Source organism: Mustelus asterias, chromosome 7 (assembly GCF_964213995.1).
Source record: "Mustelus asterias chromosome 7, sMusAst1.hap1.1, whole genome shotgun sequence".
Lineage (NCBI taxonomy): Eukaryota > Metazoa > Chordata > Chondrichthyes > Carcharhiniformes > Triakidae > Mustelus > Mustelus asterias.
In genome coordinates, this window is record NC_135807.1 from 107,651,731 (window position 1) to 107,679,564 (window position 27,834).

Below are 27,834 nucleotides of genomic sequence, written 5' to 3' on the forward strand. Positions count from 1 at the left end.
TCTAGCTATTTCACTTTTGAAGGTTTCCTACTTGCTGGAGGTCCCTTTGCCCTCAAACAAGCGACTCCAGTCAACCCTTGCAAGCTCCTGCCTAATTTCATCAATATTTCCTGGGGGGCAGATTTGCTGGTGCAACAAGGGAAGGTTGAAACTAGATTGGCAGCGGGGGTGGGATCCCCAGCAGCAGGGAAGCAAATGAAGAGCTGAAAGGAGATGCAGTACTCAGCAACAGCAAGCTGAATAGACATGACAGGCAGGAGCATGGCAAGGAGCAGGGAAAACCTGTTGGGTTAAATTGCATCTATTTCAATGTAAGAGGGCTGACAGGTAAAGCTGACGAACTCAGGGCATGGATAGATACGTGGGACAGGGATATTATAACTATAACTGAAAAATAGCTAAGGGAGGGACAGGACTGGCAGCTTAATGTTCCAGGGTACAGGTACTTTAGGCGGGACAGAGGTGGAGGAAAGAGAGGAGGGGGAGTTGCATTTTTGATTCACGAGAGCATCACGGCAGTAGTCAGAGATGAAATAACCAAAGAATCACCCAGCAAGGCTTTATGGGTGGAACTAAGAAATGAGGGGACCTTATTGAAGTTGTACTATAGGCCCCCCCCAAAAAGTCAAGGGAATGAGAAGAACAAATATGCAGGGAGATTGGGAAGAATTGCAGGAGTAATAGGGTTGTCATAGTTGGGGATTTTAATTTTCCTAACATAGACTGAGATTGCCATAGTGTTAAGGGCTTAGATGGGGTGGAATTTGTGAAGTGCGTTCAGGAAAGTTTCCTCAGGCAGTATGTGGAGGGTCCTGCTCGGGGAAGGGCAAAACTTGACCTACCTTTTGGAAATAAGGCAGGGCAAGTGACTGAGGTGACGGTGGGGGGGCCACTTTAGGACCAGTGAGCAAAGTTCTATCAATTTTAAAATAGTTATCGAAAGGACAAAACCGGTCAGGTGCAAGTTTTAAATTGGGGCAAGACAGATTTTGATGACATTAGGCAGGAGCTTGCAAGGGTCTATATGTTCCTGCAGTGGTTCCCAAAGGGTGCGGCGCGCCACACTGGTGCGGCGAGATAAGATGGCAAGTGTGGCGGGAAGATTCAAGGACAATCAAAGAAACATTTAAACATGGTTTAAACAAGCATTGTTTTATACTTTCTGGATATCCTATGATCATCATAGAATCATAGAAACCCTACAGTGCAGAAAGAGGCCATTTGGCCCATCGAGTCTGCACCGACTACAATTCCACCCGGACCCTACCCCCATATCCCTACATATTTACACTCCAATCCCTCTAACCTACGCATCTCAGGACTCTAAGGGGCAATTTGTTTTAGCATAGCCAAATCAACCTAACCCACACATCTTTGGACAGTGGGAGGAAACTGGAGCACCCGGAGGAAACCCACGCAGACACGAGGAGAATGTGCAAACTCCACACAGACAGTGACCCAAGCCGGGAATTGAACCCAGGTCCCTGGAGCTGTGAAGCAGCAGTGCTAACCACTGTGCTACCGTGCCGCCCATATTATAAAGTAGTTGTGTTCTATGTTATGAATCAAGCACTGCTAGGAGTTGTTTGTTTTTTGTTTTTGAAATGTATTTCTTATCAATAAATCAATCAGACAGATGAACTTAGGGCCTTAATGCTTATGCAGAATTTGGATGTGGTTGCAGTGACGGAGACATGACTAAAGGAAGGACAGGACTGGCAGCTGATTATTCCGGGGTATAAGTGTTTTAGGCGAGACAGAGGAGGGGCTAAAAAAGGTGGGGGAGTAGCAGTATTAGTTAAGGGGCATATTACAGCGGTGCAGAGGGTGGACAATTTAGAGGGGTCATGTAATGAGTCGCTGTGGGTGGAGCTCAGAAACAGGAAAGGTGCAATCACTATGCTGGGGGTATACTCCAGGCCACCCAACAGCCCACGGGAAGTGGAGGAACGGATATGTCAGGAGATTCTGGATATGTGCAGAAAAAATAGGGTCGTTGTAGTGGGAGACTTCAATTTCCCTGGTATAGACTGGAAAGTGCTTAGGGCTGGGGGTCTGGACGGGGAGGAATTTGTAAAATGCGTACTGGAAGGTTCTTTGGAACAGTATGTAGATAGTCCAACTAGAGAGGGGACTATACTGGATCTAGTTCTGGGAAATGAGCCCGGTCAGGTCGTCAAAGTTTCGGTAGGGGAACATGTGGCAAATAGTGACCACAACTCTGTTAACTTTAGGATAGTAATGGAGAAGGACGAGTGTTGTCCTAAGGGTAGGGTGCTAAATTGGAGGAAGGCAGGATTAGGCAGGAATTGGTGGCCGTTGATTGGGAGAGGCTGTTCGGGGTTAAATCCACGTCTGGCATGTGGGAGTCTTTTAGGGAACAGTTGATAAGGCTGCAGGACAGGCATGTGCCTGTAAAAAGGAAGGATAGGAAAGGTAGGATTCGAGAGCCGTGGATAACCAGGGAAATTGAGGATCTGATCACAAAGAAAAGAGAGGCGTACGTTAGGTCCAGGCAACTGAAAACAGATGCAGCTCTGGAGGAATACAGAGAGAGTAGGAAAGAACTCAAACGGGGAGTTAGAAGGGCAAAAAGAGGTCATGAAATGTTCTTGACAGACAGGATTAAGGAGAATCCTAAGGCATTTTATTCATATGTTAGGAACAAAAGAGTTGTCAGGGAAAAAGTCGGACCTCTCAGGGACAAAGGAGGGGTATTATGCTTAGAACCCAAGGGAATAGGGGAGATCCTAAATGAATACTTTGTATTGGCAAAGGGAGGTGTTGACCCGTTAGAGAGAATCTCCATTACAAGGGAGGAAGTGTTAGGTTTTTTAGGTCACATTAAAACTGACAGATCCCCAGGGCCTGATGGCATCTATCCTAGACTGCTCAGGGAGACAAGAGATGTAATTGCTGGGCCTCTGACGGAAATCTTTGTCTCTTCATTGGACACAGGTGAGGTCCCTGAGGATTGGAGGATAGCGGATGTGGTACCGTTATTTAAGAAGGGTAGCAGGGATAACCCAGGTAATTATAGGCCACTGAGCTTGATGTCCGTGGTAGGAAAGTTGTTGGAGAGGATTCTTCGAGACAGGATGTATGCGCATTTAGAACGGAACAATCTCATTAGTGACAGACAGCATGGTTGTGTAAGAGGGAGGTCGTGCCTTACAAATTTGGTGGAGTTTTTTGAGGAAGTGACAAAAACGGTTGACGAAGGAAGGGCTGTGGATGTCGTCTATATGGATTTCAGTAAGGCATTTGACAAAATCCCTCATGGCAGGTTGGTTAAGAAGGTTAAGGCTCATGGGATACAAGGAGAGGTGGCTAGATGGGTAGAGAACTGGCTTGGCCACAGGAGACAGAGGATAGCAGTCGAAGGGTCTTTTTCCGGCTGGAGGTCTGTGACCAGTGGTGTTCCGCAGGGATCTGTACTGGGACCTCTGCTATTTGTGATATGTATAAAATGATTTGGAAGAAGGTGTAACTGGTGTTATCAGCAAGTTTGTGGATGACATGGAGATGGCTGGACTTGCGGATAGCGATGAACATTGTCGGACAATACAGCAGGATATAGATAGGCTGGAAAATTGGGCGGAGAAATGGAAGATGGAATTTACTCTGGATGCATTTTGGAAGAACTAATGTAGGGTGGAGTTATACAATAAATGGCAGAGCCATCAAGAGTATAGAAACACAGAGGGACCGAGGTGTGCAAGTCCACAAATCCTTGAAGGTGGCAGCACAGGTGGAGGTGGTGGTGAAGAAGGCATGTGGTATGCTTGCCTTTATAGGACGGGGTATAGAGTATAAAAGCTGGAGTCTGATGTTGCAGCTGTATAGAACGCTGTGTCCAGTTCTGGTCGCCGCACTACCAGAAGGACGTGGAGGCTTTAGAGAGAGTGCAGAGAAGGTTTATCCGGATGTTACCTGGTATGGAGGATCTTAGCTATGAGGAGAGATTGGGTAAACTGGGCTTGTTCTCCCTGGAAAGACGGAGAATGAGGGGAGACCTAATAGGGGTGTACAAAATTATGAAGGGTATAGATAGGGTGAACAGTGGGAAGCTTGTTCCCAGGTCGGAGGTGACGATCACGAGGAGTCACGGGCTCAAGGTGAGAGGGGCAAGGTATAACTCAGATATCAGAGGGACGTTTTTTACACAGAGAGTGGTGGGTGCCTGGAATGCGCTGCCAAGTAGGGTGGTGGAGGCAGACACACTGGCATTGTTTAAGACTTACCTGGATAGTCACATGAGCAGTCTGGGAATGGAAGGATACAAACGAATGGTCTAGTTGGACCAAGGAGCGGCACAGGCTTGGAGGGCCGAAGGGCCTGTTTCCTGTGCTGTACTGTTCTTTGTTCTTAAAAAATTCGGTGTGGCGCGAGCAACTTTTATTCCGAAAGTGCGGCCCAGTGAAAAAAGTTTGGGAACCACTGTGTTAGGGTGAAGGGCAAGGCTGGCAGGAGTAGGGAACCCTGGATGTCAAAACATAGAGGTTTTGGCCAAGAAAAAGGAAGCATGGCTCAGGTGCAAGCAGCTGGAATCAAGGGATTCCTGGAGGTGTACAGGGGATACAGGAGTATACTCAAGAAGGAAATTAGGAGGGCAAAAAGGGGGCATGAGGTAGCTTTGGCTGAGAGAATTAAAGTGAATCCAAAGGGATTCTTTAAATATATTAAAGGAAAAAGAATAACTCGAGAGAAAATAGGACGCTTCAGGGAGCAAAGTGGACATATACGAGTGGAACTGCAGGAGATGGGCGAGGTTCTCAATGAATATTTCTACTCTGTGTTTACCGTGGAAAAAGGTAAGAAGACTTGGGAACCTGGGAATGCTCGTGGCGATATATTGGGGACAGGTCAAATTACAGTAGAAGTGATGGACGTATTAAAATGTATGAAAGTGGATAAATCTCCTGGCCCTGACCAGGTATATCCAAGGACACTGCAAGAGGCTGGAAGAAATTGCAGGAGCCCTGGCTGGAGACATTTGCATCATCGTTGGCCACAGGTGAGGTACCAAAAGACTGGAGGGTAGCAAATGTTGTGCCCTTATTTAAGAAGGGCTGCAAAGAAAATCTTGGGAATCATAGATTGGTAAGCCTAACATCTGTGGTGGCTAAGTTACCAGAGAGGATTCTGAGGGATAAGATAATACAGACATTTGGAAAAACAGGATTTGATTAGGAGTAGTCAGCATGGCTTTGTGCATGGGAGATCACGCCTTATAAATTTATTGAAGTTCTTTGATGAAGTGGAGGCCTGTGACCAGCAGTGTGCCTCAGGGATCAGTGTTGGGTCCACTGTTATTTGTCATTTATATTAATGACTTGGATGAGAATCGAGGAGGCATGGTTAGTAAGTTTGCAGAGAACACCAAGATTGGTGGCATATTTAACAATGAAGAAGGTTATCTGGGATTGCAATGGGATCTTGATCAATTGGACCAGTGGGCTGACGAATGGCAGATGGAGTTTAATTTAGATAAATGCCAGGTGATGCATTTTGCTAGATCGAACCACGGCAAGACTTACTCAGTTAATGATAGGGCGTTGGGGGAGAGTTATAGAACAAAGAGATCTCGGGGTGCATGTTCATAACTCCTTGAAAGGAGTCACAGGTGGACAGAGTGGTGAAGAAGGCATTCGGCATGCTTGGTTTCATTGGTCAGAACATTGAATACATGAGTTGGGACATTTTGTTGAAGTTGTAGAGGACATTGGTAAGGCCACACTTGGAATACTGTGTGCAGTTCTGGTCACCCTATGAGAGAAAGGATATTATTAAACTAGAAAGAGTGCAGAAAAGATTGACTGGGATGCTACCGGGACTTGATGGTTTGAGTGATAAGAGGAGGCTGGATAGACTGGGATTTTTTATCTGGAGCGTAGGAGGCTGAGAGATGATCTTATAGAGGTCTATAAAATAATGAGGGGCACAGATCAGCTGAGTAGTGAATATCTTTTCCCAAGGTAGGGGAGTCTAAAACTAGGGGGCATAGGTTAAGGTGAGAAGGGAAAGGAGAGAGATACAATAGGGTCCAGAGGGGTAATTTTCTTTTTACACAGAGGGTGGTGAGTGTCTGGAACAAACTGCCAGAGGTAGTAGTAGAGGCGGGTACAATTTTGTCTTTTAAAAAGCGTTTAGACCGTTATATGGGTAGGATATCTATCAATGGATATGGGTCAAACTCAAGCAATTGGGACGAGCTTAGTCGTTTAAAAAAAAAAAGGGTGGCATGGACAAGTTGGGCCAAAGGGTCCGTTTCCATGCTGTAAACCTATGACTCTAAGTGACCAGGAAGGTTGATGAGGACAGGTTGGTAGACATAGTCTATATGGACTTTAGTAAGGCCTTTAATAAAGTTCCACATGGTAGACTGCTCTGGAAGGTTAGATCACATGGAATCCAGGGGAAGCGAGCAAATTGGGTATATAATTGGCTTGATGGCAGGAAGCAGAGGGTTACGGTGGAAGGAAGCTTGTCAGACTGGAGGCCTGTGACGAGTGGTGTGCGTCAGGGGTCAGTGCTGGGCCCATTGCTGTTTATAATTTGGATGAGAATGTACAAGGCATGATCAGTAAGTCTGCAGAGGACACTAAAATAGGTGGTATTGTAGACAGTGAGGAAGGTTATCAAAAATTGCAGCAGGATCTTGATCACCTGGGGAAATGGGCTGATAAATGACGAATGGAGTTCAATACAGATAAGTGTGAGATGTTGCATTTTGGAAAGTTAAATCAAGATAGGACTTTCACAGTAGGAGTATCATGGAACAGAGGGACCTTGGAGTTCAGGTGCACGGTTCTCTAAAGATGGAGTCACAGGTAGATAGGGCAGTGGAGAAGGCTTTCAGCATGCTGGCCTTCATCAATCAGGATGTGGAGATGCCGGCGTTGGACTGGGGTAAACACAATAAGAAGTTTAACAACACCAGGTTAAAGTCCAATAAGTTTATTTGGTAGCAAATGCCACTAGCTTTCGGAGGCTGCCCCTTCGTCAGGTGGAGTGGAGAAATGCATTCCACCTGTTGGACTTTAACCTGGTGTTGTTAAACTTCTTACTTCATCAATCAGGGCATTGAGTATAGAAGTTGGGAAGTTATGTTGCAATTATACGGGACGTTGGTGAGGCCGCACCTGGAGTATTATGTTCAGTTTTGGTGATCTTGCCATAGGAAAGATGTTATTAAATTGGAGAGTGTGCAGAAGAGATTTACAAAGGTGTTGCTAGGACTCAAGGGACTGAGTTATTGGGAGAAATTGACAGGCTAGGACTTTTTTCTTTGGAGCATAAGAGACTGAGGGGTAATCTTATCGAGGTGTATAAGATCATGAGAGACATGGATACCAGGGTTTGGGAATTGAGAACTAGAGGGCATAGGTTTAAGTTAAGGGGAAAGAATTAATGGGAACCTGAGGAACAACCTTTTTACACAGAGGGTGGTATGTGGAATGAGCTGCTGGAGGAAGTGGTTGAGGCAGGGACGTTGACAACATTTAAAAAGCATTTGGACAGATACATAGATTGATAAGCTTTAGAGGGATATGGGCCAATTGCAGGCAAATGGAGTTAGCTTAGATGGGCTTTTTTGGTCAGCATGGACCAATTTAGGCCGAAGGGCCTGTTGTCGTGCCATAGATTCTATGATTCCCTCGTCTTGTTTCTTCTTCTAAAGTGCATCAACTCACACTGATCAAGGTTAAATACCACCTGTCTCTGCTCTGCCCATTTGACCAACCCATCTTTATCTTCCTGTAACATACGACCATCTTCCTCACTATTAACCACCCTACGAATCTCGGTATCTTCTTGCAAACTTGCTTAACATTCCCACCACATTTGCATCTAAATGTTATGTATATAACAAGGCCAGTGTTCCATATGCCTTTTTCACCACCCCACTAGCATATCTTTCTGTCTTCAGAGATCTATGGACAAAGAAATCACAGGACTGCAGAACAGCTAATGAGGTTCCACTATTTAAGAATGGTTGTAGAGATAAGTCAGGGAACTATAGACCAGTTAGTCTCACGTCAGTGGTAGGGAAACTATTGGAGAAAATTCTGAAGGAGAGAATCTATCTCCACTTGGAAAGGCAAGGTTTGATCAGGGATAATCTGCATGGCTTTATCAGAGGTCATGCCTAACAAATTTGATTGGAGTTTTTTTGAGGTGGTGACCAGGTGTATATACGAGGGTAGTGCAGTTGATGTAGTTTATATGGATTTCAGCCAAATCTTTGACAAGGTCCCACATGGCTTAAAAAGCATACGGGACACATTTTAGAAAACATGAGGTGATCTTAGAGAAACATACAAGGTTCTGAGCAAGCTTGGTGGATTCTGAGAGAACCTTTCCCCTTATGAGAATAGTTTAAAAGTTTAAGTCAGAATTGAAGAGGGAACTCGTCTCTCAATGTTATCATCTTTGAAATTCTATACTCCAGAGAGCAATGGAGACACAGTTACTGAATATATTCAAGGTTGAGATGGACAGATTTTTTAATTTATAGTCGTTACGGGGAGGTGGGGAAAAGCCAGGTTGATGCCACAATCTGATCAGCCATTATTTTATTCAGAAGGCCAAATGATCCACTTACATTCCTATTTCTAACATCCTTATTTCTCAGACTTCTTTTCTCTACTGAAACTCATCTTAAACCCTTCTCCCCGTTCCTTCCAATTTCACCTTCAACAATAACTGTTGAGAATTTAATGGACTTCTTTGCCACTAAGGTGAGCCAAAGTTTGACTCAGTGGGCTAATTTGCTAGCCCACTGAGCCAAACATCCTCTGAAATTCTCCACCACACTAGCTTTGAATTTGCATTTTCTCTCCTTTCTCTCCTGCCATTTTCAAGTTCTTTGCTCCATCAACTTCCTGCTCCATCAATTCTCTTCCCACAAAACGCTAACAACCTAATTTCCTCCCCTGGTCTCCATATTGTTAACAATTCTCAATATCAAGGGTCGTCCTCTGTTTTAAATTAACCACCATCGTTCCTAGCCTCGAAACAATCCCTTGAACCCACTCCCTTATCAACTTTGCAAACTACTGCCTTTTCTTTATTAAGTCTTTCTCTGCAGGGTCTTTCTCTGCATGGAGGTCAGTGACCAGTGGAGTGCCCCAGGGATCTGTTCTGGGACCCTTGCTGTTTGTCATTTTCATAAATGACCTGGATGAGGAAGTGGAGGGATGGGTTGGTAAGTTTGCTGACGACACCAAGGTAGGTGGTGTTGTGGATAGTTTGGAGGGATGTCAGAAGTTGCAGCGAGACATAGATAGAATGCAAGACTGGGCGGAGAAGTGGCAGATGGACTTCAACCCGGATAAGTGTGTAGTGATCCATTTTGGCAGATCCAATGGGATGAAGCAGCAGTATAATATGAAGGGTACCATTCTTAGCAGTGTAGAGGATCAGAAGGACCTTGGGGTCCGGGTCCATAGGACTCTTAAATCGGCCTCGCAGGTGGAGGATGCGGTCAAGAAGGCGTACGGCGTACTGGCCTTCATTAATCGAGGGATTGAGTTTAGGAGTCGGGAGATAATGCTGCAGCTTTATAGGACCCTGGTTAGACCCCACTTGGAGTACTGCGCGCAGTTCTGGTCACCTCATTACAGGAAAGATGTTGAAGCCATTGAAAGGGTGCAGAGGAGATTTACAAGGATGTTGCCTGGATTGGGGGGCATGCCTTATGAGGATAGGTTGAGGGAGCTTGGTCTCTTCTCCCTGGAGAGACGAAGGATGAGAGGTGACCTGATAGAGGTTTACAAGATGTTGAGAGGTCTGGATGGGGTAGACTCTCAGAGGCTATTTCCAAGGGCTGAAATGGTTGCTACGAGAGGACACAGGTTTAAGGTGCTGGGGGGTAGGTACAGAGGAGATGTCAGGGGTAAGTTTTTCACTCAGAGGGTGGTGGGTGAGTGGAATCGGCTGACGTTGGTGGTGGTGGAGGCAAACTCGTTGGGGTCTTTTAAGAGACTTCTGGATGAGTACATGGGATTTAATGGGATTGAGGGCTATAGATAGGCCTAGAGGTGGGGATGTGATCGGCGCAACTTGTGGGCCGAAGGGCCTGTTTGTGCTGTGGCTTTCTATGTTCTATGTTAAGTCCATGAAGGCATTGTTGCCCCCGCCTCAAAATCTGTACTCCATGTTTGAATCCCTTCAATCTGTTTTCCATTCCTGCCACAGGGTGAAAACAGCTCTTATCAGTTACAAATGACATCCTATTGTGATAAAGGTAGACTTTGCATCCTTCTCAACCTGTCAGCAGCCTTTGCCACATCTGACCACACCAATCTCCTCCAATACCTCCCACCTGGGTGGAATTACTCTCACCAAATTCTATTCTTATCTAATCGTGGCCAGAGTCTCATTTGCAATGACTTCTCTGCCAATCCCCACAGCATTACCTCTGGTATCCCAAAAAGGTCATTGTCCACCCCATTCCTCATCTAATATCTGCCTCTCAGCGACATCATCCAAAGCCAGAGAGTTAGTTCTCACCTGCACACTGACTTTACCTCACCACAGCTTCTGTCAACTGCTACGTTGCTAAATTTGCAGACTGATCAGAAATAGAGAAATAGAGCGGCACGGTAGCACAGTGGTTAGCACTGCTGCTTCACAGCTCCAGGGTCCCGGGTTCGATTCCCGGCTCGGGTCACTGTCTGTGTGGAGTTTGCACATTCTCCTCGTGTCTGCGTGGGTTTCCTCCGGGTGCTCCGGTTTCCTCCCACAGTCCAAAGATGTGCAGGTTAGGTTGATTGGCCAGGTTAGAAATTGCCCCTTAGAGTCCTGGGATGGGTAGGTTAGAGGGATTAGCGGGTAAATATGTGGGGGTATGGCCTGGGTGGGATTGTGGTCGGTGCAGACTCGATGGGCCGAATGGCCTCCTTCTGCACTGTAGGGTTTCTATGATTCTATGAGAGTACTGGGTGAGGTGCAATTTCCTCAAAAAGGTTGAACTGCTTCAAACGTTCTTTCACAACCACTGTATCTTTCCCTCTGCCAAGCAAAAGTCTTACATAAAATCAGTCTGTTAGCATTGTTGACCCCAAGTTGGACTTTTAGAACATAGAACAGTACAGCACAGAACAGGCCCTTCGGCCCACGATGTTGTGCCGAGCTTTATCTGAAACCAAGATCAAGCTATCCCACTCCCTATCATCCTGGTGTGCTCCATGTGCCTATCCAATAACCGCTTAAATGTTCCTAAAGTGTCTGACTCCACTATCACTGCAGGCAGTCCATTCCACACCCCAACCACTCTCTGCGTAAAGTACCTACCTCTGATATCCTTCCTATATCTCCCACCATGAACCCTATAGTTATGCCGCCTTGTAATAGCTCCATCCACCCGAGGAAATAGTCTTTGAACGTTCACTCTATCTATTCCCTTCATCATTTTATAAACCTCTATTAAGTCTCCTCTCAGCCTCCTCCGCTCCAGAGAGAACAGCCCTAGCTCCCTCAACCTTTCCTCATAAGACCTACCCTCCAAACCAGGCAGCATCCTGGTAAATCTCCTCTGCACTCTTTCCAGCGCTTCCACATCCTTCTTATAGTGAGGTGACCAGAACTGCACACAATATTCCAAATGTGGTCTCACCAAGGTCCTGTACAGTTGCAGCATAACCCCACGGCTCTTAAACTCCAACCCCCTGTTAATAAAAGCTAACACACTATAGGCCTTCTTCACAGCTCTATCCACTTGAGTGGCAACCTTTAGAGATCTGTGGATATGGACCCCAAGATCTCTGTTCCTCCACAGTCTTCAGAACCCTACCTTTGACCCTGTAATCCACATTTAAATTAGTCCTACCAAAATGAATCACCTCACATTTATCAGGGTTAAACTCCATTTGCCATTTTTCAGCCCAGCTTTGCATCCTATCTATGTCTCTTTGCAGCCTACAACAGCCCTCCACCTCATCCACTATTCCACCAATCTTGGTGTCATCAGCAAATTTACTGATCCACCCTTCAGCCCCCTCCTCTAAGTCATTAATAAAAATCACAAAGAGCAGAGGACCAAGCACTGATCCCTGTGGCACTCTGCTAGCAACCTGCCTCCAGTCCGAAAATTTTCCATCCACCACCACCCTCTGTCTTCGATCAGATAGCCAGTTACCTATCCAATCTTCCAACTTTCCCTCTATCCCACACCTCCTTACTTTCATCATAAGCCGACCATGGGGGACCTTATCAAACGCCTTACTAAAATCCATGTATATGACATCAACTGCCCTACCTTCATCAACACACTTAGTTACCTCCTCAAAAAATTCAATCAAATTTGTGAGGCACGACTTGCCCTTCACAAATCCGTGCTGGCTATCCTGGATTAATCCGCATCTTTCTAAATGGTCGTAAATCCCATCACTAAGGACCTTTTCCATCAATTTACCAACCACCGAAGTAAGACGAACCGGTCTATAATTACCAGGGTCATTCTATTCCCTTTCTTAAACAGAGGAACAACATTCGCCACTCTCCAGTCCTCTGGTACCATCCCCGTGGACAGTGAGGATCCAAAGATCAAAGCCAAAGGTTCTGCAATCTCATCCCTTGCCTCCCAAAGAATCCTAGGATATATTTAAATCAGGCCCAGGGGACTTATCGACCTTCAGTTTATTCAAAACTGCCAGTACATCCTCCCTCCGAACAACTATTTCCTCCAGCCTATTAGCCTGCAACACCTTCTCTTCCTCAAAAACATGGCCCCTCTCCTTGGTGAACACTGAAGAAAAGTATTCATTCATCACCTCGCCGATCTCTACTGACTCCATATACAAGTTGACCGGCCCTAACCTCACCCTGGTCATTCTTTTATTCCTCACATAAGAGTAAAAAGCCTTGGGGTTTTCCTTGATCCGACCCGCCAAGGACTTCTCATGTCCCCTCCTAGCTCTCCTAAGCCCCTTTTTCAGCTCATTCCTTGCTAACTTGTAACCCTCAATCGAGCCATCTGAACCTTTTGAAGACATGTTTATGTCATCACTCGGGCCATCCATTTCAAACTCTTCACATGATACTTGACCTGACTCAGCTCATCTACTGTTGAAATGCATGCTTGCTTTAGCTCGAGATTCAACCAATTCAGTGCTCTCCTGACCGATTTCCCACATTGTTTCCTGTATTATCCAGTGGTCGTCCAAAACTCTGGTATCCATTTCTTAACTTGCACCATTCTCATTCATCTATCACCTCTTGTTGACTTGCAGTTTAGTCCCAGTCAGCAACATGTTGAATTTAAATTTTTCATTCTTGTTTCCAAATCCCTCCATGGCCTGCGTCACCCATCTCTGTCATTGTAATCTCTCCATAACACTCCAGGATATTTGTGGTAATACAATTTTATACTTCTGCAACCCCAATTTTAATCATTCCACGACTGGTGGCCAGATCGTGCCTTACGAGCCTGGTGGAGTTCTTCGAAAATGTGACGAAACATATTGACGAAGGGAAAGCGGTAGATGTGATTTATATGGATTTTAGCAAGGCGTTCGGTAAGGTCCCCCATGCAAGGCTTCTAGAAAAAGTCAGAGGGCATAGGATCCATGGGGCTGCTGCCCTGTGGATCCAGAACTGGCTTGCCCAAAGGAGGCAGAGAGTGGGTATAGATGGGTCTTTTTCTAAATGGAGGTCGGCCACCAGTGGTGTGCCCCAGGGATCTGTTCTGGGACCCTTGCTGTTTGGCATTTTCATAAATGACCTGGATGAGGAAGTGGAGGGATGGGTTGGTAAGTTTGCCGACGACACGAAGGTTGGTGGGGTTGTGGATAGTCTGGAGGGATGTCAGAAGTTACAGAGGGACATAGATAGGATGCAAGACTGGGCGGAGAAGTGGCAGATGGACTTCAACCCAGATAAATGCGTAGTGGTCCATTTTGGCAGGTCAAATGGGATGAAGGAGTATAATATCAAGGGTAAGACTCTTAGCAGTGTAGAGGATCAGAAGGACCTTGGGGTCCGGGTCCATAGGACTCTAAAATCGGCCCCGCAGGTGGAGGAGGTGGTTAAGAAGGCATATGGTGTGCTGGCCTTTATCAATCGAAGGATTGAGTTTCGGAGTCCGGGGATAATGATGCAGCTATATAAGACCCTCGTCAGACCCCACTTGGAGTACTGTGCTCAGTTCTGGTCGCCTCATTACAGGAAGGATGTGGAAAAGATTGAAAGGGTGCAGAGGAGATTTACAAGAATGTTGCCTGGATTGAGTGGCATGCCTTATGAGGATAGGCTGAGGGAGCTCGGTCTTTTCTCCTTGGAGAGACGTAGGATGAGAGGAGACCTAATAGAGGTATATAAGATGTTGAGAGGCATAGATCGGGTGGACTCTCGGAGGCATTTTCCCAGGGTGGAAATGGCTGCTACGAGAGGACACAGGTTTAAGGTGCTTGGGGGTAGGCACAGGGGAAATGTTAGGGGGAAGTCTTTCACACAGAGGGTGGTGGGTGAGTGGAATCGGCTGCCGTCAGTGGTGGTGGAGGCAAACTCAATAGGGTCTTTTAAGAGACTCGTGGATGAGTACATGGGACTTAATAGGATGGAGGGTTATAGGTAGGCCTAAAAGGTAGGGATATGTTCGGCACAACTTGTGTGGGACCAAAGGGCCTGTTTTGTGCTGTAGTTTTCTATGTTTCTACCGTAAGCCGACTATGGAATTCCATTGCTACACCACTCTGTCTCATCTTTATATCTAGCTGTTAACCTTGTTTTTGGTGATCTGATCTACCATCTCTTTTTATGGCTTGGAGTCGTATTTTAAAGAACACACAGAACAGTACAGCACAGAACAGGCCCTTCGGCCCACGTTGTTGTGCCGAGCTTTGTCTGAAACCCAGATCAAGCTATTTTCTCCCTAGCATCCCGAAGTACTCCATGTGCCTATCCAATAGCTTCTTAAATGTTCCTAAAGTTTCTGACTCCACTATCCCTGCAGGCAGTCCATTCCACACCCCAACCACTCTCTGAGGAAAAAACCTACCTCGGACATCCTTCCTATATCTCCCACCATGAACCCTATAGTTATGCCCCCTGGTTACCACTCCATTCACCCGAGGAAATAGTCTTTGAATGTTCACTCTATCTATCCCCCACATCATCTTATAAACCTCTATCAAGTCTCCTCTCAACCTCCTCCGCTCCAAAGAGAAAAGCCCAAGTTCCCTCAACCTTTCCTCATAAGACCTACCCTCCAAACCAGGCAGCATCCTGGTAAATCTCCTTTGCACTCTTTCCAGTGTCTCCACGTCCTTCTTATAGTGAGGTGACCAGAATTGCACACAATATTCCAAATGTGGTCTCACCAAGGTCCTGTACAGTTGCAGCATAACCCCACAGCTCTTAAACTCAAACCCCCTGTTAATGAACGCCAACACACTATAGGCCTTCTTCATGGCTCTATCCACTTGAGTGGCAACGTTCAGAGATCTATGGATATGAACCCCAAGATCTCTCTGTTCCTCCACATTCTTCAGAACCCTACCTTTGACCCTGTAATCCACATTTAAATTTGTCCTACCAAAATGAATCACCTCGTATTTGTCAGGGTTAAACTCCATTTGCCATTTTTCAGCCCAGCTTTGCATCCTATCTATGTCTCTTTGCAGCCTACAACAGCCCTCCACCTCATCCACTACTCCACCAATCTTGGTGTCATCAGCAAATTTACTGATCCACCCTTCAGCCCCCTCCTCCAAGTCATTTATAAAAATGACAAATAGCAGAGAACCAAGCACTGATCCCTGTGGCACTCCGCTGGTAACCGGTTTCCAGTCCAAACATTTTCCATCCACCACCACCCTCTGTCTTTTGTTAGATCGCCAGTTACCTATCCAATCGCCCAGCATCCCTCTATCCCACACATCCTTACTTTCTTCATAAGCCGACCATGGGGGACTTTATCAAACGCCTTACTAAAATCCATGTATATGACATCAACTGCACTACCTTCATCTACATACTTAGTTACCTCCTCAAAAAATTCTATCAAATTTGTGAGGCAAGACTTGCCCTTCACAAATCCATGCTGACTATCCCGGATTAAGCTGCATCTTTCTAAATGGTCGTAAATCCTATCCCTGAGGACCTTTTCCATCAACTTACCGACCACCGAAGTAAGACTAACCGGCCTATAATTACCAGGGTCATTTCTATTCCCTTTCTTAAACAGAGGAACCACATTCGCCACTCTCCAGTCCTCTGGCACCACCCCCGTGGACAGTGAGGACGCAAAGATCAATGCCAAAGGCTCTGCTATCTCATCCCTTGCCTCCCAAAGACTCCAAGGATATATTTCATCAGGCCCAGGGGACTCTCCAGACAGGACAGTTAGGCATTTGGCCTCTGATCTTCGGGTCAGCGTGCTCCAAGGCGGCCTTCACGACACACGACAACACAGAGTCACTCAGCAGAGATTGAGAGCCAAGTTCCGCACACATCAGGATGGCCTCAATCGGGATCTTGGGTTCATGTCACACTATCTGTAACCCCCACAACTTGCCTGGGCTTGCAAAATCTCACTAACTGTCCTGTCTGGAGACAATACACATCTCTTTAACCTGTGCTTAACGCTCTCTCCACTCACACTGTCTGTACCTTTGAGACTTGATTACCTGTAAAGACTTGCATTCCAACCATTATTTTGTAAATTGAGTGTGTGTCTTTATATTTCCTGTTTGTGGACAGAACTCCCATGCACCTGACGAAGGAGCAGCAAGTGCTCCGAAAGCTAGTGGCGTTTGCTACCAAATAAACCTGTTGGACTTTAACCTGGTGTTGTGAGACTTCTTACTGTGTTTATCAATCAAGATGTGGAGGTGCCGGCGATGGACTGGGGTGAACACAGTAAGAGTTTTAACAACACCAGGTTAAAGTCCAACAGGTTTATTTGGTAGCAAATACCATTTGTTAAAACTCTTACTGTTTATCAATCAAGGCATAGATTACAAAAGCAGGGAACTCATATTGGAGTAGTATAGAACCTTGGCGCGGCCACAGCTAGAGTACAGTTATGGTCACAACGTTATTGGAAGGATGTGATTGCACTGGTGCGGGTGCAGCGCAGATTCAGCAGGATGCTGCCTGGGATGGAACATTTAAGTTCTGAAAGGGGTTGGATAGGCTTGCGTTGTTTTCATTGGAGTAGATTAGACTGATGGGTGACCTGATCAAGGTGTACAAGACTGAGGGGCATGGGCAGAGTGGATAGGGAACAGCTGTTCCCCTTAGTTGAAGGGTCAGTCAAGAGTGACACAAGTTCAAGGTGAGGGGCAAGAGATTTAGGGGGGGCTGTGAGGAAAAACATTTTTACCCAGAGAGTAGTGACAGTCTGGAATGCGCTGCCAGGGATGGTGACATAGAAACATAGAAAAGCTACAGCACAAAACAGGCCCTTTGGCCCCACAAGTTGTGCTGAACATATCCCTACTTTTTAGGCCTACCTATAACTCTCCATCCTATTAAGTCCCATGTACTCATCCAGGAGTCTCTTAAAAGACCCTATTGAGTTTGCCTCCACCACCACTGACGGCAGCCGATTCCACTCGCCCACCACCCTGTGTGTGAAAAACTTCCCCCTAACATCTCCCCTGTACCTACCCCCCAGCACCTTAAACCTGTGTCCTCTCGTAGCAGCCATTTCCATCCTGGAAAAAAGCCTCCGAGAGTCCACCCGATCTATGCCTCTCAACATCTTATATACCTCTATTAGGTCTCCTCTCATCCTACGTCTCTCCAAGGAGAAAAGACCGAGCTCCCTCAGTCTATCCTCATATGGCATGCCACTCAATCCAGGCAACATCCTTGTAAATCTCCTCTGCACCCTTTCAATCTTTTCCACATCCTTCCTGTAGTGAGGCGACCAGAACTGAGCACAGTACTCCAAGTGGGGTCTGACGAGGGTCTTATATAGCTGCATCATTATTCCCGGACTCCTAAACTCAATCCCTCGATTGATGAAGGCCAGCACACCATATATAGGCGAGTTGCCTCACATCCTTTAAAAGTACCCGGAGGAGCACTTGACACATCATAACATTCAAGGCTATTGGCCAAGTGATGGTAAATGAGATTAGGTGAAAGGTCAGGTGTTTCTCACATGTCGGTGCAGACTCGTTGGGTCAAAGGGCTTCTTTTGCACTGTATGATTCTATGATTTCAAGAAGTCATTTGATACAGTGCCACAAAACATACTTGTGAGCAAAGTTATAGCTCTTGGCTTAAAGGAGACAGTTATAACATGGATATAAAAACTGGGTGACAGGAAACAGAGATGTTTTCCAAATGGAAGGTTTGTAGTGGAGTTCTCCAGCAACTGGGGTTGGGACCGTTGCTTTTCCTGATATATTCATAATCTAGGCCTTGATTTCCAGGGTACAATTTGCAGATGATACGAAACTTGGAAACATTGTGAACTTTGAGGGGGATAGTGTAACTTTAAGAGGACTTCAACTGATGGGATGAATGGATAAGTGCCAGATAAAATTAAATGCTGACAAGTGTGGAGTCGTTTACTTTGATAGGAAGACATGGAGACACCAAATAAAGTGTACAATTCCAAAGGAGCAGAGGCAGAGACCTGGGTGTATATGTGCATTTCAGTGAAGGGAGCAGGCCAGATTGAAAGAATGCTTAACAAAGCATACAGTATCCTAGGCTTTATAAATAGAGGCCAAGGTAAGGAGGTTATGGGCACCGAGAGGAGAGAGCAAGAGGACACCGGACAGACAGCAGGACCAACGGGAGAGTGCGAGAGGAGATTGAAAACATCACAAAAGCACAGAGAGAATTCTGGCTGCCAGCTTGGGGTTTGGAGATCCTGACGTGATTTCAGAATTCAAAAGCGGCGTGGAGCAAGTGAAGGCAGCTGATTGGATGAGTACGATTGGGTAAATATTCACTACTTTTATCGCGGCATGGTGGCACAGTGGTTGGCACTGCTACCTCACAGTGCCAGGGACCCGGGTTTGATTCCCGGATTCATGTTCTCCCTGTGTCTGCTTTGGTTTCCTCCCACAGTCCAAAAGATGTGCTGGATTAGGTGCATCAGCCATGCTAAATTCTCCCTCAGTGTACCCGAACAGGCGCTGGTGTGGCACGACTCGGGGATTTTCACAGTAACTTCATTTTAGTGTAAACGTAAGCCAATTGTGACACTGATAAAGAAACTTAAACTTATTGTTTGTAAGGTCTTGATTTTGCAGTTTATAGTTTCTGAGAGCTATATTCTGCAGTAATGAGGATCAGAGAAGAAGGGCCCTTCTTGAGGAAGAGAAGGTGTTACAGGCTAATAGGCTGGAGGAAATAGATGTTCGGAGGGAGGATGTCTTGGCAGTTTTGAATAAACTGAAGGTCGATAAGTCCCCTGGGCCTGATGAAATGTATCCTAGGATTCTGTGGGAGGCAAGGGATGAGATTGCAGAGCCTTTGGCGTTGATCTTTGGGTCCTCGCTGTCCACGGGGATGGTGCCAGAGGACTGGAGAATGGCGAATGTTGTTCCTCTGTTTAAGAAAGGGAATAGAAATGACCCTGGTAATTATAGGCCGGTTAGTCTTACTTCGGTGGTTGGTAAATTGATGGAAAGGGTCCTTAGGGATGGGATTTACGACCATTTAGAAAGATGCGGATTAATCCGAGATAGTCAGCACGGATTCGTGAAGGGCAAGTCGTGCCTCACAAATTTGATAGAATTTTTTGAGGAGGTAACTAAGTGTGTTGATGAAGGTAGGGCAGTTGATGTCATATACATGGATTTTAGTAAGGCGTTTGATAAGGTCCCCCATGGTTGGCTTATGATGAAAGTGAGGAGGTGTGGGATAGAGGGAAAGTTGGCCGATTGGATAGGTAACTGGCTGTCTGACTGAAGACAGAGGGTGGTGGTCGATGGAAAATTTTCGGATTGGAGGCAGGTTGCTAGCGGTGTGCCGCAGGGATCAGTGCTTGGTCCTCTGCTCTTTGTGATTTTTATTAATGACTTAGAGGAGGGGGCTGAAGGGTGGATCAGTAAATTTGCTGATGACACCAAGATTGGTGGAGTAGTGGATGAGGTGGAGGGCTGTTGTAGGCTGCAAAGAGACATAGATAGGATGCAAAGCTGGGCTGAAAAATGGCAAATGGAGTTTAACCCTGATAAATGTGAGGTGATTCATTTTGGTAGGACAAATTTAAATGTGGATTACAGGGTCAAAGGTAGGGTTCTGAAGACTGTGGAGGAACAGAGAGATCTTGGGGTCCATATCCACAGATCTCTAAAGGTTGCCACTCAAGTGGATAGAGCTGTGAAGAAGGCCTATAGTGTGTTAGCTTTTATTAACAGGGGGTTGGAGTTTAAGAGCCGTGGGGTTATGCTGCAACTGTACAGGACCTTGGTGAGACCACATTTGGAATATTGTGTGCAGTTCTGGTCACCTCACTCTAAGAAGGATGTGGAAGCGCTGGAAAGAGTGCAGAGGAGATTTACCAGGATGCTGCCTGGTTTGGAGGGTAGGTCATATGAGGAAAGGTTGAGGGAGCTAGGGCTGTTCTCTCTGGAGCGGAGGAGGCTGAGGGGAGACTTAATAGAGGTGTATAAAATGATGAAGGGGATAGATAGAGTGAACGTTCAAAGACTATTTCCTCGGGTGGATGGAGCTATTACAAGGGGGCATAACTATAGGGTTCGTGGTGGGAGATACAGGACGGATATCAGAGGTAGGTTCTTTACGCAGAGAGTTGTTGGGGTGTGGAATGGAATGCCTGCAGTGATAGTGGAGTCAGACACTTTAGGAACATTTAAGTGGTTATTGGATAGGCACATGGAGCACACCAGGATGATAGGGAGTGGGATAGCTTGATCTTGGTTTCAGATAAAGCTCGGCACAACATCGTTGGCCGAAGGGCCTGTTCTGTGCTGTACTGTTCTATGTTCTAGAGTAATTGATATTATTTGATTTTAAGTACCTTCCAAAAGGTTTAATTGAAAAGGTAAGCTATGACAGGAGAGCTCAAAACATGGTATGCTCCTCCTGCTCCATGTGGGATGCTGGGAACATTTCCAGTGCCCCAAAGCCAGCATATGTGCAAGAAATGGGCTTGTATTATAGACCACCCAATAGTCAGCGAGAATTGGAGGAGCAAATCAGCGGAGAGATAGCTGACAACTGCAAGAAACACAAAGTTGTGATAGTAGAGGATTTTAATTTTCCACATATACATTGGGACTCGCATACTGTTAAAGGTTTAGACGGGGTAGAGTTTGTAAAATGTGTTCAGGAGAATTTTCTACATCAGTATATAGAGGTGCCAACTAGAGAGGATGCGATATTGGATCTCCTATTGGGAAATGAGTTAGGGCAGGTGATGGATGTGAGTGTGAGGGAACACTTTGGATCCAGTGATCATAATGCCATTAGTTTCAACCTGATCGTGGATAAGGATAGATCTGGTCCTCGGGTTGAAGTTCTGAACTGGAAAAAGGCCAAATTTGATGAAATGAGAAGGGATCTGGGAAGTGTGGATTGGCACAGGCTGTTCTCTGGTAAGGATGTAAATGGAAAGTGGGAGGCCTTCAAAGGATAAATTTTGAGAGTGCAGAGTTTGTATGTTCCTGTCAGGATTAAAGCAAAGTAAATAGGAGTAAGGAACCTTGGTTCTCGAGGGAGATTGTAACACTGATTAAGAGGAAGAGAGAGTTGTATGAAATGTACAGGCAGCAAGGAACACATCAGATGCTCGAGGAGTATAAAAAGTGCAAGAAGCTACTTAAGAGGGAAATCAGGAGGGCTAAAAGAAGACATGAGGTTGCTTTGGCAGACAGAGTGAAGGAAAATCCAAAGAGCTTCTATAGGTATGTTAGGAGCAAAAGGATAGTGAGGGATAAAATTGGTCCTCTTGAAGACCAGAGTGGTAGACTGTGTATGGAACCAAAAGAGATGGGGGAGATACTAAATGGTTTTTTTGCATCCGTATTTACTGAGGAAATGGGCATGGAGTCTACGGAAATAGGGCAAACTGGTAGGGAGGCCATGGAACCTTTACAGATTAAAGGGGAGGAGGTGCTTGCTGTCTTGAGGCAAATCAGAATGGATAAATCCCCAGGACCGGACAGGGTATTCCCACGGACCTTGAGGGAAGCTCGTGTTGAACTTGCAGGGGCCCTGGCAGACATATTTAAAATGTCAGTATTCACGGGGGAGGTGATTGGAGGGTGGCTCATGTTGTTCCGTTGTTTAAAAAAGGTTCCAAAAGAAATCCGGGAACTTATAGGCCAGTAGGTTTGACGTCGGTGGTGGGCAATTGGAAGGTGTGATAAGGGATAGGATCTACAAATATTTGGATAGACAGGGACTTATTAGGGAGAGTCAACATGGCTTTGTGCGTGGTAGGTCATGTTTGACCAATCTATTAGAGTTTTTCGAGGAGGTTACCAGGAAAGTGGATGAAGGGAAGGCGGTGGATGTTGTCTACCTGGATTTCAGCAAGGCCTTTGACAAGGTCCCTCATGGGAGGTTAGTTAGGAAGGTTCAGTTGCTAGGTATACATGGGGAGGTAGTAAATTGGATTAGACACTGGCTCAATGGCAGAAGCCAGAGAGTGGTTGTGGAGGATTGTTTCTCTGAGTGGAGGCCTGTGACTAGTGGTGTGCCGCAGGGATCGGTGTTGGGTCCATTGTTGTTTGTCATCTATATCAATGATCTGGAGGATAATGTGGTCAATTGGATCAGCAAGTTTGCTGATGATACAAAGATTGGAGGTGTAGTGGACAGTGAGGAAGGTTTTCAAAGCTTGCAGAGGGATTTGGACCAACTAGAAAAATGGGCTGAAAAATGGCAAATGGAATTTAACGCAGACAAGTGTGAGATATTGCACTTTGGAAGGACAAACCAAAGAAGAACGTACAGGGTAAATGGTAGGACTCTGAAGAGTGCAGTTGAACAGAGGGATCTGGGAATACAGGTACAGAATTCCCTAAAAGTGACGTCACAGGTGGATAGGGTCGTAAAGAGTGCCTTTGGTACATTGGCCTTTATAAATCGGAGTATCGAGTATAAAAGTTGGAGTGTTATGGTAAGGTTATATAAGGCATTGGTGAGGCCGAATTTGGAGTATTGTGTACAGTTTTGGTCACCTAGTTACAGGAAGGATGTAAATAAGGTTGAAAGAGTGCAGAGAAGGTTCACAAGGATGTTGCCGGGACTTGAGAAGCTGAGTTACAGAGAGAGATTGAATAGGTTGGGACTTTATTCCCTGCAGCGTAGAAGATTGAGGGGAGATTTGATAGAGGTGTATAAGATTTTGATGGGTATAGATAGAGTGAATGCGAGCAGGCTTTTTCCGCTGAGGCGAGGGGAGAAAAAAACCAGAGGGCATGGGTTAAGGGTGAAAGGAGAAAAGTTTAAAGGGAATATTAGGGGGGGCTTCTTCACGCAGAGAGTGGTGGGAGTGTGGAATGAGCTGCCAGATAAAGTGGTAAATGCGGGGTCACTTTTAACATTTAAGAAAAACTTGGACGGGTTCATGGATGAGAGGGGTGTGGAGGGATATGGTCCAAGTGCAGGTCAATGGGACTAGGCATAAAATGATTCGGCACAGACAAGAAGGGCCAAAAGGCCTGTTTCTGAGCTGTAATTTTCTATGGTTCTAAATGTCTCCAGCCGCAGCTCCTGGAAGCTCGGGTTTTGGAGCTGAAGTGGTAACTGGCACACTATGGAGCATCTGCAAGGTAGAGGGTATTGTGGATAGCATGTATGGAGAGGTGATTATAATTTAGGCTAAGACTCCAGAGGCAGGAAGGGAATGGATGACCACCAGGCTGAACAAGAGGACTAAGCAGACAGTGCAGCAATTTCCTGTGACCATTACCCTACAAAACAGATAGACCACTTTGTTGGGGGAGAATGGCTTCTCAGGGGAATCATGATGTGGAGATGCCGGCGTTGGACTGGGGTAAACAGAGTAAGAAGTTTAACAACACCAGGTTAAAGTCCAACAGGTTTATTTGGTAGCAAAAGCCACACAAGCTTTCGGAGCTCCAAGCCCCTTCTTCAGATGAGTGGGAATTCTGTTCACAAACAGGGCATATAAAGACACAGACTCAACTTACATGAATAATGGTTGGAATGCGAATACTTACAGCTAATCAAGTCTTTAAGATACAAATGTTTGTATCTTAAAGACTTGATTAGCTGTAAGTATTTGCATTCCAACCTTTATTCATGTAAATTGAGTCTGTGTCTTTATATGCCCTGTTTGTGAACAGAATTCCCACTCATCTGAAGAAGGGGCTTGGAGCTCCGAAAGCCTGTGTGGCTTTTGCTACCAAATAAACCTGTTGGACTTTAACCTGGTGTTGTTAAACTTCTTACTCTTTCTCAGGGGAAAGCAGCAGCAGCCAAATTTGTTGCATGGTTTGCTCGACTGCACGGGAGAGGGGTTGAAGTGTGGGGATGGAATAGTTTAGGGGATTCAATTGTAAGGGGAATAGATAAGCATTTCTGTGGCTGCAAACGAATCTCCAGGATATGTTGCCTCCCTGGAGTTAAGAATATCTCAGTGGCTACAGAACATTCTGGAGATGGAGGGTGAACAGCCAGTGGTTGTGGCACACATTGGTACAAATTACAAAGATAAAAAAAGGGATGAGGTTCTAAGAGCAGAATATAGGGATTTAGGAAGTTGAAAAGTAGGACCAATGGTAGTGATCTCAGGGTTACAACCAGTGCCATGTGCTAGTCAAGAGTAGAAATAGCAGGATATATCGGATGAATACATGGCTGAAAAGATCGTGCGAGGGGAAGGGTTTCAAAGTTCTGGGACATTAGGACCGGTTCAGGGGGAGGTGGGACCATCACAAACTGTATGGGTTACACCTAGCCAGAACCAGGACTGATGTCCTAGGGGCAGTATTTGCTATAGCTATTAGGGAGGGGTTAAACTAATATGGCAGGGGGATGGGAACCAATGCAAGGTGGCATAATGGCACAGTGGTTAGCACTGCTGTCTCAGACATCAGGGACCTGGGTTTAATTCCAGACTCGGCTGACTGTGTGGAGTCTACATGTTCTCTCCGTGTCTGCATGTGTTTCCTCTGGGTGCTCCAGTTTCCTCCCACAGTCCAAAGATGTGCAAGTTAGGTTGATTGTCCAGGCTAAATTGTCCCTTAGTGTCAAGGGATTAGCAGAGTAAATGCATGAGCTTACGGAGATGGGGCCTGGGTGGGATTGTTGTTGGTGCAGTCTCGATGGGTCAAATGGCCTTCCTCTGCACTGGAGGGATTCTATGAGTCACAGGAGGGGGAAATGAGAATAAAACAGAAAGCGGAATAAGGAAAACGATGGGCAGAAAAACCAAACACCAGAATTAAACACAGGCACTGAAAAATAATGGGAACAGGCGAAGGAATGTTAAGGCTACAAGAAGACAAAAGGTAGGGCTTTGTGCATTAACCTCCGGAGCATTCACAATAAAGTGGATGAATTAATCATGCAAATAGATCCAGATATAGTCGGGGTTACAGAGACATGGCTGCAGGGTGACCAGGAATGGGAATCGAACATCCAAGGATATTCAGTATTTAGGATGGATAGACAGAAAGGAAAAGTCTGTGGAGTTGCATTGCTGGTTAAAGAGGAAATTAGTGCAATAGCGAGGAAGGATATTAGCTCCGATGATGTGGAATCTGTATGGGCAGAGCTGAGGAACACAAAGGGACAAAGAAAATTAGTGGGGGTTGTATATAGACCCCCAAACTGTAGTGGTGATGTTAGGGATGGCATTAAACAGGAAATTAGAGATGCTTGCCATGAACGAACATCTGTAATTGTGACTTTAATCTGCATATAGACTGGGCAAATCAAATTAACAATATCATGGAGGAGGAATTCCTGGAGTGTGTACAGGATGGCTTTCTGAGCCAATAGATTGATGAATCAACAAAAGAACAGGCCATCCTAGACTGAGTATTGTGTAATAAGAAAGGAATAATTGGCAATCTAGTTGTGCGATCTCTTGGGGATGAGCAACCATAATATGATAGAATTCTTCATCAAGGTGGAGACTGACGCAGTTGATTCTGTGACTTGGGTCCTGAATCTTAATAAAGCAAACTACGATGGTCTGAGGCACAAGTTGGCTATGACAAATTGGGGAACGTTACTGAAAGGGATGACGGTGCTTAGGCAATACAAACATTCAAAGAACACATGGATGAACTGCAACAATTGTTCATTCCTGTCTGTTGCAATACAAAGGGGGAAAGGTGGGCAAACCACGGCTTACAAGAGAAAGTAAAGAGAGGAATAGGCATACAGATTGACCAGGAAAAAACAGCAGACCGGAGGATTGGGAGCAGTTTAGAACTCAGCAACGGTGGACAAAGGGTTGACTAAGAAGAGGAAAATAGACTTTAAGATTGCGGGGAACATAAAAACGGATTGTAAAAGGTTTTATAAATAGATATGTGAAGAGAAAAAGATAGGTGATGACAAATGATGGTCCCTTACAATCAGAAACAGGAGAATATATCATGGGTAACAAAGAAATGGTTGACAACTAAATACCTACATTGGTTCTGTCTTCACAGAGCAGGACACAAGTAACGTATCTGAAATGTTGGGGAACATAGGTTTAGTGAGTTTATTTATTACAAGTGGGGTTACATTAACACTGTAATGAAGTTACTGTGAAAATCCCCCAGTCGCTACACTCCGGCACCTATTTGGATACACTGAGGGAGAATTTAGCATGGCCAATGTACCTAACCAGCACGTCTTTCGGACTGTGGGAGGAAACCAGAGCACCCGGAAGAAACCCAAGCAGACACGGGGAGAATGTGCAGGCAGTGACCCAAGCTGGGAATCGAACCCAGGTCCCTGGTGCTGTGAGGCACAAGTGCTAACCACTGTGTCACCTCTGGTACAGTTCTTACAAATGGGAGGATACCAAATGTAACCTATTTAAAATGTGAGGGAATTATAGACCTATCTGGCATCTATAGTGGGGAAAATGCTAGAGTCCATTAAAAATGATGTAATAGTGGCAGAATCAGACAGTCAGCATCGATTACAACAAACTTACTGGAATTCTTTGAGGATGTAACTAGTGGAGTTGATAAGGGGGAACCAGTTGATGTGCTTTATTTGGACTTTCATAAGACTTTCTACATTTACCTTGACTAATCCACCGAACCTACACATTTTTGGAATGTGGATGAAACTGGAGCACCCAAAGGAAACCCACACAAACATGGTGAAAACTTGCGAGTCACCCGAGGCCAGATTGAACCTGGGTCCCTGACATTGATCGGCAGCAGTGCTAACCACTGTGCCACCTGATGTAACGTTTTCCACATTGGTAACAAAAATGGGAAGGCAGATTATTATGTGAATAGCTATAGATTAAGAGAGAGTAATGTGCAACAGGACCTTGGTCTCCTGTACACCAGTCACTGAAAGCAAATGTTGAACCTACATGCTTACTATGTCAGCCTTCATAGTGAGAGGATTAGAATAAAGGAGCAGGGATGTCTTGCGACAGTTATACAGGGTTTGGAGAGACCACATCTGGAATATTGTGTGCAGTTTTGATCTTTTTATGTGAGGAAGGATGTTCTTGCTATGGAGGGAGTGCAGCAAAGGTTTACTAGACTGATTCCTGGGTTGGAGGGACTGATCGATGCATGGGATGGACCATTTAGGACAGAGATGAGCAGAAATTTCTTCACCGAGAAAGTGGTCAGCCTGTGGAATCCTCTACCACAGAAAGCAGTTGAAACCAAAATATTGTGCGTTTCCAAAGAGTTAGAGATAGTTCTTGGGCAAAGGGGATCAAAGGATATG

General features: G+C 45.5%; 1 protein-coding gene across 12 annotated transcripts in view; it reads right to left on the bottom strand.

The window, feature by feature from the left end:
- Nucleotides 1-27,834, bottom strand: part of oxr1a (oxidation resistance 1a) — an 894,274-nt gene that overhangs the window by 147,736 nt on the left and 718,704 nt on the right. The window lies entirely within an intron of this gene.